General features: G+C 47.5%; 2 pseudogenes; one reads left to right on the top strand and one right to left on the bottom strand.

The window, feature by feature from the left end:
* Positions 1-5,308, top strand: LOC119360633 (annotated as a pseudogene).
* Positions 5,309-8,201: 2,893 nt separating this feature from the next.
* The window catches only part of LOC119360632, a 23,441-nt pseudogene continuing 17,363 nt past the window's right edge, over positions 8,202-14,279 (bottom strand).

Here is a 14,279-nt window from a genome sequence, read left to right as displayed (position 1 = left end):
ATGGGGTATTAGGGTAGGCACCAGGCAGATTCTGGATAAAATTATCCATGCCACCACCCGCCCGAATATCCTCTAATATGCCCTACCAAGTTTCGCCAGCCAGAGCATGTGTGGAATTCGGGAGGGTTTGAGAGGGGGGAGACTGGGCGAGAGCGTGCGTGGAAAACCGAGGGATTGTGCGATGCGGTTGGGAGGCATTGGAAAAACCGGTCGGTGGGGCTAGTGAGTAGCGACTTCGTTCCATCGATGGAGATTGATCGTGAGGGCTGGTGGGAGGTGAGACGGAAAAAAACCAGCAAAAATTAGTACTCCCACGTGCCTTGTTTAGTTTGAACTTATACTCTCCCACATGTCTACGCACGCCACTACCAAGACACACCCATGCTCCACTGCTACTGCATGTGGGAGGCTATAAACCATGCATAACCCCTTCGCATGCATGCGGTCAACGGTTTTGGAAGGGTTGAAGCATTCAAACATCCAATGAACAGTTAAATACAGGATGAAATATGGAGTTAAACAAGTGTCGTTGAAGAAGTCTTAGCTACCTACTGGCTTCAGGGTTCGTACACAGTGGGCCATGTCAGCTTGAGCTTATATAAAGACACAGTGGCAGTGGCACAAGCGGACTCACAGTCACCGGAGCCTTCCTTGTATCCATTCTCTCACAGCCGCTATCGGCAGTCGATCTCATCACAGCCGCCTTCCTCCCATCCGTGCTCGCACAAAAAGCTATAGCGTAGTCATCATAGTAATAAATGGCGTTGTCCATCGAAATGGTAGAGTCCAACGGCAGCCCCACGGCGGTGCCCAGCTCGTCGGCCGGCAGCAGCAGCAGCATACACGAGCCGTCGTGGGAGTACTATCTGCGGAAGTATCTCATGCTGCTGGCCGGGCTGGTAGCTGCAGCGACCTACGAGGCGAGTTTCAGCACGCCCGGAGTGTCGCCGCCGGAGGAGAGCGAAAGCGGGCGCATGGTCCTCAGGCTCACGCCTCAGTACATCACATTCGTCTACTTCAACGCTACCGCCTTCACGGCGTCGATTGGGGTCATCCTCCTCCTCCTCCTCCTCAACGAGAAGAGACCCGTCTGGCTGGCCGTGCTCCGGTTTGTCATGGTGCTGGACCTTCTCGCCCTCATGGGGGCCTATGCCAGCGGAAGCTGCTTCGACGTGCCGTCCACAGTGTACACCTGGGTGCTGGTGGTCGCTCTCGCCGCCTACGTCGGCGTTCACATCCTACTAGCTTCCTACACGCCGTCGGAATCGGAAGTGGAGAGCCCCGATGAGTCTCTCAAGCTCAGAGAGCAACGCAAGGTACTCATGCTGCTCGCGACATTCGCGGTGGGAATCTCGTACACCGCTGGCCTGAGCCCGCCCGGCGGCGACGAGGAAGGGCACGGCCACCTGAAGGCCTTCTTCTACTGCAACACCACGGCGTTCGTGGCGTCGCTGCTCATCATCGTGCTGCTCCTGGTCCGGAGGCTGCAGAGCCGGTGCTGCGCCATGGTGCAGCTGTGCGGGCTCATCCTGGTCGTGCTGCTCGGCCTCCTGGGGGCCTACGTCGCCGGGAGCTGCGGGAATGCGGGCTCCTCTGCCTACGTCATCGCGCTGATCGACCTGGTTCTCGTCTACATCTTCCTAGTGATGATGGTGTTGGTGGTTGTCTCGAATCCTCTCAAGAACACCAGCTGGCTACCACATCAATTTGTGTGTGCCTACTCTTCATGCTCAAGTTGGCTGCAAAAAAGAGGGTTTGGAGAAGGACAACTGCAAGCAGATATACCAACATCAGATGGCGGTAGGCAACAACAAGGCAGCAACATGGTCATGGTAATGGATGAGGAGAATGCAGAACCTGCAGGCATGGAGAAGGTGAAGTCTCTCCTTCTGCTGCTTGCGACTCTCGTGGCAACCATCACCTACCACGCGGGGCTGGACCCGCCGGGTGGCGTCTGGTCGCGGGACGGCCAGCGCCAGCAGAACAGCTACAAGGCCGGCGACCCGATACTGTCAGTGATGAACCCTAGCCGGTACATGGTGTTCTTCTACTGCAATTCGACCGCGTTCGTGGCGTCCTTGGTTGTCATCCTCATGGTCCGTGCGAGGGGCCTGATCCGACGGCACACGCTCGAGGTGGCCATGCTACTGTGCTTGCTTGGCCTCATCGGCGCGTACGCGGCCGGGAGCTGCCGGGACGTGATCACCACCGTCAAGCTCATAGCCTTGCCAGCAGCTACGTTGGCGTACGTGGTAATTCACGTCGTCTTCTTCACGTTGGACCACAAGGAAATGAGCTACGAGGACAACAGGAAGCTGGAGAAGAGGCGCAAGCGCCTCCTGCTTCTCGCCATCCTGGTGGCCACCATCACTTACCAGGCTGGACTGACACCGACGGGGGGCTTCTGGACGGAGGGGCACCGTGCGGGAGACCCCATCATGGCCGACACTTACGGGATGAGGTACCAAGCGTTCTTCTACTGCAACTCGACGAGCTTCATGGTGTCCATCACGCTCATCATCCTGCTCGTGAACCCGAACCTATACAAGCCGGGCATACGGTGCTACGCGCTGTACGTGTGCATGGTGATCGCCCTGTTCGGCCTGATGGGTGCCTACCTCAGCGGGACCATCCCCGATCCACAGACGTCCATGTACGTCTTCGTCCTGGTCGCCGTCGTAATCACGCTGATTGCCATCACGGCCATGGCGCTGCTGGTCCTGCTCATATTCGGCGAAGCCAATGGAGGAGAAGACAGCAACCCATCACGGCCAAGTCCGGCCGGCGACAGGGCAATGAGGCGGCGACACAAGAGTGGGAATAGTGCCAGGCGAAAGTACATGATGGTGCTCGCGATCCTGGCCGCGAGCGTCACCTACCAGGCCGCCATGAAGCCGCCGGGCGGCGACAATGCGGGAAACGCCGTGATGCGGCTCAACAACCCGGCCCGGTACAGCGCCTTCTTCTACTGCAACTCGACCTCGTTCGTGGCGTCGGTCGTCGTCATCGTCCTGCTGCTGCAGGAGTCTCTGCAGAACAACGTCTTGCTGCTCTATGCCATGAACACGGCGATCGTGCTCGACTTGTTCGGCCTCCTCACGGCGTACGCGGTCGGCAGCAGCCGGGAGTGGAAGGCGACGGGGTACGTCATCGCGCTGTTCGCCGCCGTGCTCGCCTACATCGGCATCCACCTCGTGCTTTGGTTCCTGGGCAGGAGAGCCCGGGACAAAGTAAATAATAATACTCCTGCGTGTGAACCGGAGGCTCAGATAGAGAGCTCAACCAATTGTTAGAACTGATACTGATGATCTCTAGGAACTAGCTAGACTGACGGTTAGCGAATCTCTTCACGTATTTATATACCCTATTGTATAAGAAAAATCATGTACACCCTCAATGTTTACTTAAAAATTGCAGTCATTGAATCGATGAGTACCGTGCCAGGACAAGGCGACGACTCAAAGGCCAACGAAAGACCAAAGTTTCAGATGTCGCCTCGTTGTGTGGTGCCGACCAGCTTCCTATCTCTCTTTCTTCACTACGGCTGCCCGTAATAGTAGTATCATAAGCGGTATCATGCATGCCATCTATTTTTTTTTGATGATTTGGCACATAATAAAATGTGAAAAAAGAGGATGTGGTAACATATCATAATACCGTATCATATTAAATGTTACATTACTTTGTGTTATGCATAATAATTAATAAGGCAATCTAAGATACTAACTAATGATATTATGCATTACGAAGGTAGTATCATACAATAGTATCATATGCATGATACTAGTATCATGTACTCCCCAATACAACGAGCGAAATATGGGATTTGCTCACTCTTCATCGAATAAATGAGTATGGTTAGTGTTCAGAACAAGCCAATCATTGAATCAATGAGTATTGTGCCAACCAGGTTCCTATCTCTTCAGTACCGGAATATGGGATTTTGCCGAGTTTCAGATGTTTGCTGAGTATGTAAACTAATATAAGAGCGTTTAGATCACTAAAATAGTGTTCTAAACACTCTTATATTAATTTACGGAGGGAGTACATTTTATACGGGTACTAGGCAAGCATGACCTTCATCGAGTACAGTTTTTTTTTGCACTCGGTAAACACCTCTTTTGTGTTTATTTTAATTATTTGCACTAGGCAAAGAACTCTTTGCCGAGAGCCCTTTTTTTTGCACTTCTCTTTGCCAAGTTTTTCTTTGCACTCGGCAAACAATTATTTTTCTTTTTCTTCTCCTTTCCCTTTGCCGAGTAAATTTTTATTGCACTAGGCAAATAATTTGTGTTGTTTAGACTACGTTTAGTTCTTATTTATATTTATAGCTAATAATAAAGGATGATGGGTTTCTCTAAAAAAATTGTTTGTCACCCAACTTTTCGCTTGTATCCTGCTGGAAACGAGCGTTTAATTTATAGCGGCTGCTCTAATCTCAAGGATTGAAGATATGCGAGGTGGTACTAACTCTGACGGGCCGCCTGAAGATGACATGTACCTAGGGTAGGGTCCTAGGCCTGACCCATATGCCCTAGCCAAGGACACTAAACAAGAGGCCAAGGCCTTCAAAGATAGAAAGAAGATACGGACTGGAATTATCACTGGGTGCAAGCCACTCGACAGTAGATCCACTCGGATACCCCAATTCCACTCGACCATCGTTATTCACTCAGAGTATGAGAATTCACTCGAAGGACAGAAGACCTAGGGTCACCTCTAGATGGCAACGGTCGGACATTCACTCCGTCACCTTATAGATCATTGAACACGGGCGTTACCAATAACGTTTGTGACATTATTCTCTCATTGAATCCTTGCGTAACTGAGGACTGCGAGGAGTCGGCGTACTCTATATAAGCCACCCCTCCCCTCTTGCACAAGGGTTCGCACCCCCTGTAACTCAACACTCCAACAAATAAAGCCTTCGCGGCACCGAGACGCAGTGCTGTTACCTCCTCCGAGAGGGGTCTGAACTCGTAAATCCGAGTGTACATCCTCGCCGTAGCTAGGCTCTGTCCTCTCCTACGTACCCCCATCTCTACTGTCAGATCCGTTCCCACGATAGTTGGTGCCCACCGTGAGGCAGGCGTCTAAGCGAACTCCGACGAGGTTGCGTTGTTCGAAATTCTTCGACATGGTTTCTAGCGGTGGATTGTCTCTAGGCTGTGAGATCCGTCTCGGCGCGCTCAGCTTCATCGCCGACGATTTGGTCCGGCTCCAGGAAGCCCCCCTCGACATCGAGGCGCTCCCCGTTTGCGAAGCAGCGCACTACCGCGCGAGTGCCTGCGGTGTCCTCCTACGGTAGCCGTCGACTCAATATCGATTGGCTCCGATGGCATCTTCGCTCCCCGCTGCTCGCCGTCGCAAGCGATCCGGTCGCTCACGGATCTAGTAGTGGGTGAAGCATGCAGTGGCTCGCCAGTCACCAATGGAAAAAGATGGGTGGCCTAAACGATTATGCCATCGTTCTGAAGACACTTTGAAGACTCCATTGGCTTGCTTATTGAACTTGGAAATTTTGGGGATCAATGGGTAGAGGCCTTGCACACATCTACCATGATAAAGTACCCTCCTCGTGACCTGATCCTTGATCAAAAAGAAAAAGGGGTGAAACTCTATGAAAACACCATTATCAAGAGTAATGCGATGCACTGACAAAAGATTTTTGGATGCATTGGGAATGTGAAGCACATCATCTACGGGAATATCACGGTGTGGGGTTTGAATAATAGACTCTCCAACATGACTAATCATCATACCTAGACCATTTTCAGCTGTGTGAACTTGTTATTGGTCGTGATACTTCTCGTGCATGGTCATCTTCTCGAGTTCAGAGGTGATGTTCTCATTCGAGCCGGAGTCAAGATATCAATTGGAGTCAACTTCGTATGAAGCATCCGCTGCAGCTGCAACATGCCTTCTTCTAGAATTATCCTCTGCATAGCGCCACTTACATTCTTTTGCAATATAGTTAGTTTTCTTGCAGATCTGGCATTTGTTTTCATACTCCTCATACCCGGCGAAACGGCCCCCTTGGTTGTTGTTGTAGTAGTGGCGCGGAGGGCCATTGTTGTTGTAGTAGCCCCCGCCGCCGCCGCCACGGTGGCCGCTGCCTTGGCCACCGCCGCTGCCATGGGTTGTTGTAGCCGCCGCCACTCTGGTTGTTGTAACCACCACCGCCATGGTTGTAGCCGCCGCTGCCCGTGCCAGGGTAGCCGCTGCTAGGGTTTTGGCCGCCACCATCAGAGCAGCCGCCGCCGCGACCACCTTGCTTCTAGTTGCAGTAGCCGCCTCTGCCGCCACCCGATCGACCCCTGGAGGCGGCGTTCGCTGAAGACTTGAAGCCACCAGTGCCGCTGAACATCTCAGCGTGTTGATCGAAGTTTGCCACCATAGAGAAGAGCGCATCAACGGTGATGGGATCGGTGCGGACGTCGAGTGCAGAGATGATGGGCTGATACTCCATATCAAGCCTGGCGACGATGAAGGAGATGCATTCGTCCTCCCCGATCGGTTTGCCTGCCGCCGCAAGCTCGTCGGAGAGGGCGCGCATCTGCCCGAAGAAGGTGGAGGCCAACTGTGACCCCTTCTTGGCGTTCGTGAGTGTCGATCTGATGTTATTGACACGAGACAGAGAGACTGCAGAAAACATATTTGCTAGCGTGGTCCAAATTGCATGTGATGATTCAAGCGAGGCTACTTGAACAAGCACCTGCTTGGACAAGTTTCGGAGAAGATATGCTACGATTTGCTGATCTTGAACTAGCCAAGGATTATGAGCAGGGTTGGGAACTACCTGTTCTTTGCCATCTTTATCTTTGCTGATGATTGTTTTTGGAGGCTCCTCTATAGTCCGATCTATATAGCCAAACAAGCCGGCGCCCAGTATCTGGGATCGTGCTTGGACTCGCCAGAGAACATAGTTCGTCCGGCTAAGGGGTTTTGAGGTGTTGTAGTTGAGGCCAGAAGAGGGGACTGCGGAGGAGAAGGACATGGTTGCGGCGTGGTGGTTCTGGGGAGGAAACAGATGAAGGAAGATGAGCTAGATGTCGTGGAAGAGGCCTGCTCTGTATACCATGAGGAAATCGTGGAAGCGTCTCAATCTCCATACATGGAGACCCGCAGTGTATATATTGATTGGGGGGATCGGTACAGGAGATAGCAGCGTCGAGGCTAACCACCAAGAGATATTACAGGAGGGTTTTAGGAGATAATTAAGAGAGATAAACAGAAAAAGAGTAAATCTCCTAACTACTATGCCGTGAGCCTCAAGGACACGCCGACCTGTACAATAGATGTTTAACAGAGTATACCTTTTTTTTGTTATCTTCATTCTGAATACTCCTTAATTTGTAGTTATTTATATTTCCAAGTGGATTATACTTCATTTCCAAGTATAAATAGTATATGTTCCTTTACCCCCAAAAAGAGTCGCAATATGTGGTATATACCCCATTAAAAACAGTATATGCTAATTAAAAAAAGTATATGCTTCCAAACCAAAATAGTAGTAGTATATATTACAATATAAAAATGTACATACTCAGATACAAAAGAAATTATATACTCTATACCAAAAAAGTAGTATATATTTGTCATGCACAAATAGTACATACTCGTATGTAGAAAAAGCTCTATAAACTACAATGCAGATAGCAATATATACACTCATGCGAAAAATTTAAAAAGAGTATGTTCTTCCATAAGAAGTGGTATATACTCACTTAGAAAAAAGTATATGCTTCCAGACCAAAACAAGGAGTATATAGTACAATATAAAAAATAAGTGTATACTCGCATAAAAAAAGTATTCCCTCCGTAAACAAATATAAGAGCGTTTAGATCATTATTTTAATGATCTAAACGCTCTTATATTTCTTTACAGAGGGAGTAGTTTGTACTCCTTACCAAAAAATATGTATGTACTCCTAAAATAGATACTAATATAGTTTTTATAATCTTGATCAAATTTAAAGAAATATGACTTAGAATACATTTGAGTAAATTTGAAACTGAGAGAGTACCAAATTTTTGGCCTACTTTTGGTGCCATTAATTTGCACACGGGAGTTAGTAGAAGGCCAGGCCCCCCTCTTTCTCTCTAGACCGCAATGTAAAATGAGTGTAAGCTCACAACTCATCTTGCTATTCCCTATGTCATATGTGTGCAGCTCTACACGTGATCCGATCGAGCCCCGGCTATGGCTGCTTGCTTAGCCAACCGCCGTCGATGAAGCTCAGTCCACGAACTTCTCCACCGCCGCCTCCGTCAGATGCTTCTCCCACGGCACTTTCCTAGCACTAGTAGAAAAGGGGGCAATGGTCCAGGCCAGGTCAACCCATTAGTCCCGGTTCAATCCAGAACCGGGACCCATGGGGGCATCGGACCGGGTTCGTGAGTCCCGGGGGCCGGTCGGGCCACGTGGGCCACTGGTCTCGGTTCATCTGGACTTTTGGTCCCGGTTGGTGGGACGAACCGGGACCAATGGGCCTCGCTCCTGGCCCACCACCATTGGTCCCAATTGGTGGCATGAACCGGGACCAAAAGCTGCCCTTTAGTCCCGGTTCGTGGGACAAACCGGGACCAATGAGTTGCTTATATATACCCCTCGCCCGCGAGCAGAGCACTCCCACTGCTCTGTTTTTTCTGGCCGTAGAGGGGAGAGCTTTGTGGTGTTCTAGCTCACCTCCTATGCACACGAGGTGTTCGATGGAATGCCCGAGCCACACTACTTAAGCTTTCTTCTCTCCAAGCTCGACCTCCAAGCTCCATTTTCCTCAATATTTGTCTAGGTTTAGCGGTCCGTCACGTCCCGTCCCCGTCTTCACCGCCGTCGATCGCCCGCGCTGATCTCGTCGCCGGCACCACCATGGTGAGCCTCTTGTTCTTATCTTCTTTCTGAAAGGAAAAAAAATTCTTACTTGTATGTTTATATAGATACTTGTATAATTTTCTTACTTTTATTATTGCATCTTATATAGTGCGATGGTTTTGGTATCCGCCCCCGTCGGCCCTTGTCCTGTCTATGATTCGGATGTGGTATATATTATCTTTTCATAACTATTGCTTCATTTATTGTTTATGACAATTATGCCGACCAAGGTTACATAGATTTTATTTATCTAGGAGGTTGTGGAACTGGAAATTCCAACCGACCCTATTGTCGAGAGGTTAAATTTAGTTGAAGAAAAAAACAATTTGTTGAAGGAAAACATAAGAAAAATTGAGGAGGAGAAGATGATATTGGAGTTGCATGTTGCGGATGTCGTCGATGATCACAAGATCAAGATGGATGCAATGCGCTTGAAGATTAGAAAGATTAGAAAATATGCCATTCATACCGAGGCTTGGTATCATTATGTCGTTGGATCAGTTGTTACATTGGTTGCGATTATGATCGCATTTGTTTTCGCATTGAAATGTTTTACATAGTTTCAATGTATGGTTTAATTAATTTAGATGCTCTGCAGAGCTTTATGTTGTTAGATGAGAACTATGTATGTACTTTGGTTTTAATGTGATGATGAACTTCTATTATAATTTGGTCACTTAATTATCTATTCATGATGTTCTTAATGATTTTTGACACACTTAATTATATATAATGCACGCAGATGAACCGGCAATGGATGTACGGTTCAAGACACACCTCCGAGTACGTTAAGGGTGTGCATGATTTTCTCGAAGTGGCTGAGGCAAACAAGCAGAATGGTTTTATGTGTTGTCCATGCCCTATATGTGGGAATACAAAGTCTTACTCTGACCGGAAAATCCTTCACACCCACCTACTTTACAAGGGTTTCATGCCACACTATAATGTTTGGACGAGGCACGGAGAAATAGGGGTTATGATGGAAGACGACGAAGAAGAAGAGTACGATGAAAACTATGTGCCCCCTGAATACGGTGATGCTACTGAAGATCAAGAGGAACCAGACGATGTGCACGATGATGCTGCAATGGGCGAAGCTGCTGAAGATCAAGAGGAACCAGACGATGTGCCCGATGATGATGATCTCTGCCGGGTCATTGTCGATGCAAGGACGCAATGCGAAAGTCAAAAGGAGAAGCTGAAGTTCGATCGCATGTTAGAGGACCACAAAAAAGGGTTGTACCCCAATTGCGAAGATGGCAACACAAAGCTCGATACCGTACTAGAATTGCTGCAGTGGAAGGCAGAGAATAATGTGCCTAACAAAGGATTTTAGATGCTACTGAAAATATTGAAGAAGAAGCTTCCAAAGGATAACGAATTGCCCGACAGTACATACGCAGCAAAGAAGGTCGTATGCCCTCTAGGATTGGAGGTGCAGAAGATACATGCATTCCCTAATGACTGCATCATCTACCGCGGTGCGTACAAGGATCTGAACGCATGCCCGGTATGCGGTGCATTACGGTATAAGATCAGACGAGATGACCCGGTGATGTTGACGGCGAGCCCCCCAGGAAGAGGGTTCCTGCGAAGGTGATGTGGTATGCTCCTATAATACCACGGTTGAAACGTCTGTTCAGAAACGGAGAGCATGCCAAGTTGATGCGATGGCACAGTGAGGACCGTAAGAAAGACGGGAAGTTGAGAGCACCCGCTGACGGGTCGCAGTGGAGAAAAATCGAGAGAAAGTACTGGTATGAGTTTGCAAGTGACCCAAGGAACGTATGGTTTGCTTTAAGCGCGGATGGCATTAATCCTTTCAGGGAGCAAAGCAGCAATCACAGCACCTGGCCCATGACTCTATGTATGTATAACCTTCCTCCTTGGATGTGCCTGAAGCGGAAGTTCATTATGATGCCAGTTCTCATCCAAGGCCCTAAGCAACCCGGCAACGACATTGATGTGTACCTAAGGCCATTAGTTGAAGAACTTTTACAGCTGTGGAATGGAAACGGTGTACGTACGTGGGATGAGCACAAATAGGAGGAATTTGACCTAAAGGCATTGCTGTTCGTGACCATCAACGATTGGCCCACTCTCAGTAACCTTTCAGGATAGACAAACAAGGGATACCACGCATGCACGCACTGTTTACTTGACACCGGTAGTATATACCTGGGAAGCTGCAGGAAGAATGTGTACCTGGGCCATCGTCGATTTCTTCCGACCAACCATCAATGTCGAAAGAAAGGCAAGCATTTCAAAGGCCAGGCAGATCACCGGAAGAAGCCCGCCATGCGTACCGGTGATCACGTACTTGATATGGTCAATGATTTACACGTAATCTCTGGAAAGGGTCCCGACGGACTAGCTGTTCCGAGTGATGCTGGTGGACACGCACCCATGTGGAACAAGAAATCTATATTTTGGGACCTACCCTACTGGAAAGACCTAGAGGTCTGCTCTTCGATCGACGTGATGCACGTGACGAAGAACCTTTGCATGAACCTGCTAGGCTTCTTGGGTGTGTATGGGAAGACAAAAGATACAGCCGAGGCACGGGAGGACCTGCAACATTTGCACGAAAAAGACGGCATGCCTCCAAAGCAGTATGAAGGTCCTGCCAGCTATGCTCTTACCAAAGAAGAGAAGGAAATCTTCTTTGAATGCCTGTTTAGTATGAAGGTCCCGACTGGCTTCTCGTCGAATATAAAAGGAATAATAAATATGGCAGAGAAAAAGTTTCAGAACCTAAAGTCTCATGACTGCCACGTGATTATGACGCAACTGCTTCCGGTTGCATTGAGGGGGCTTCTACCGGAAAACGTCCGATTAGCCATTGTGAAGCTATGTGCATTCCTCAATGTAATCTCTCAGAAGGTGATCGATTCAGAAATCATACCAAGGCTAAGGAGTGATGTGGTGCAATGTCTTGTCAGTTTCGAGCTGGTGTTCCCACCATCCTTCTTCAATATCATGACGCACGTCCTAGTTCATCTAGTTGACGAGATTGTCATTCTGGGCCCCGTATTTCTACACAATATGTACCCCTTTGAGAGGTTCATGGGAGTCCTAAAGAAATATGTCCGTAACCGCGCTAGGCCAGAAGGAAGCATCTCCATGGGCCATCAAACAGAGGATGTCATCGGGTTTTGTGTTGACTTCATTCCTGGCCTTAAGAAGATAGGTCTCCCTAAATCGCGGTATGAGGGGAGACTGACTGGAAAAGACACGCTTGGAAGGGACTCAATAATATGCAGGGACGGATATTCTTGGTCTCAAGCACACTACACAGTTCTACATAACTCTACCTTGGTGAACCCGTATGTCGATGAACACAAGAACAGTCTGCGCTCCAAACACCCGGAGCAGTGCGACGACTGGATTACATGTGAACACATCAGGACTTTCAGCTGTTGGTTGGAAACACATCTCAGAGGTGACAACACTGTTTGTGATGAGATGTACTTGTTGTCCAGGGGACCATCTTCGACTGTTACGATTTGGAAAGGATACGAGATAAATGGGAATACATTTTACATGATTGACCAAGATCAAAAGAGCACCAACCAAAATAGCGGTGTCCGCTTTGATGCAACAAGCGAGAGGGGAAAGGACACATATTATGGTTACATAGTGGACATATGGGAACTTGACTACGTACATGATTTTAAGGTCCCTTTGTTTAAGTGCAAATGGGTCAATCTGTCAGGAGGCGGGGTACAGGTAGACCCACAATACAGAATGACAACAGTGGATCTGAAAAATCTTGGGTACACTGACGAACCGTTTGTCCTAGCCAATGATGTGGCACAGGTTATCTATGTGAAGGACATGTCTACCAGACCGAGAAAAAGAAAAGATAAGGGAGCGAATACATCATACGATGATCCAAAGCGCCACATAGTTCTTTCAGGAAAAAGGGACATCGTGGGAGTGGAGGGCAAGACAGACATGTCTGAAGATTATGAAAAGTTTCATGAAATTCCTACTTTCAAAGTCAAGGCTGACCCCAGCATCCTGATAAATGATGAAGATTATCCATGGTTACGGCGCAATAAGCAAATGACACAAGCAAAGAAAAACTGAAGACTTTCTCCCGCAACTATTATGATGATACCATGCCAACTTTGTAATAGACGAGTATGATTCCATTATCCGTTTTGTACACGCACATGCTATGTGGTGAATTTATGATACCATGCCAACTTTCAACTTTTTCAGAGTTCATTTGAAATGCTTTAATGTCTTATGGTTCGGCCCTTGTAATACCATTAATCCCGTTTCGCTCCTTGTCAACTATGTTCTCACCAAGAACACTCTATAGGTGCATCTATGTTCATTTTTTAGTAAAGTTAATCACAAACTTGTGATTCACACAAATTTCAAAGAATTCAAATTTTAACTATTCAAATTTGAAAACTAATGGCACTAACAGAAAGTTTATAATTTTGCTGACCTAAAAGAAAAAAGAATTTAAAATAAAGCAAAAAACAAAAGAAAATAAATAATGCAGAAAACAAAATAAAAATAGCAACAATAAGTATTTTGTTGTAAGTAGAAACAAAATAAAATAAATAAAGCAACAAAGAAAACAAAAAAACAAAAAAAGTGTTTTCAAATTTGAAAACTAATGGCACTAACAGAAAGTTTACAATTTTTTTAAAACTAAAAGCAAAAAACAAAAGAAAATAAATAATGCAAAAAACAAAAAAAAACTGGAAAATAATTAAAAATAGCAACAATAAGTATTTTGTTGTAAGTAGAAACAAAATAAAATAAATAAAGCAAGAAAGAAAACAAAAAAACAAAAAAAGTGTTTTCAAATTTGAAAACTAATGGCACTAGCACAAAGTTTATAATTTTCCTAAAACTAAAAGTAAAAAGAATTAAAAAATAAAGCAAAAAACAAAAGAAAATAAATAATGTAGAAAACAAAACAAAAAACTGGAAAAAATAAAAATAGCAACAATAAGTAAACAAAACAAAAAACCAAAAAAGTGCCTCCTACTGGGTCCCCACGGCCTGAATACGACTAGAAACCCTACCATGGGCCAGGATTCAGGCCCGCAGAAGGCCCAGCAGGCCCACAGGCAAAGTAGTGTCAAATTAGGCCCATTGACCTGCAGTTCAGAGGAGTTCGAGTGAGAAGAGGCAGCGGAGCTTATAAACAGGTGCGGGGCGCTCTCAACTAGCGAGGTGGGACTAAACTCCCACCACCACGCCGCTGTGCAAGGCCATTGGTCCCGGTTGGTGCCACGAACCGGGACCAATGCCACCCTTTGGTCCCGGTTCGTGGCACCAACTGGGACCAATGCCCCCCCCCTTTAGTCCCGGTTGTTGCCACCAACCAGGACCAAAGGCCGCCGCTTCCCGCCCTTTGGGCTGCTGAAAAGAGGCC

This window comes from Triticum dicoccoides, chromosome 2B (genome assembly GCF_002162155.2).
Source record: "Triticum dicoccoides isolate Atlit2015 ecotype Zavitan chromosome 2B, WEW_v2.0, whole genome shotgun sequence".
In the NCBI taxonomy this organism is placed as follows: Eukaryota; Viridiplantae; Streptophyta; class Magnoliopsida; order Poales; family Poaceae; genus Triticum; species Triticum dicoccoides.
Note: the sequence above shows the minus strand (reverse complement) of the source record. Positions and strands in the feature narration are given on the sequence as shown.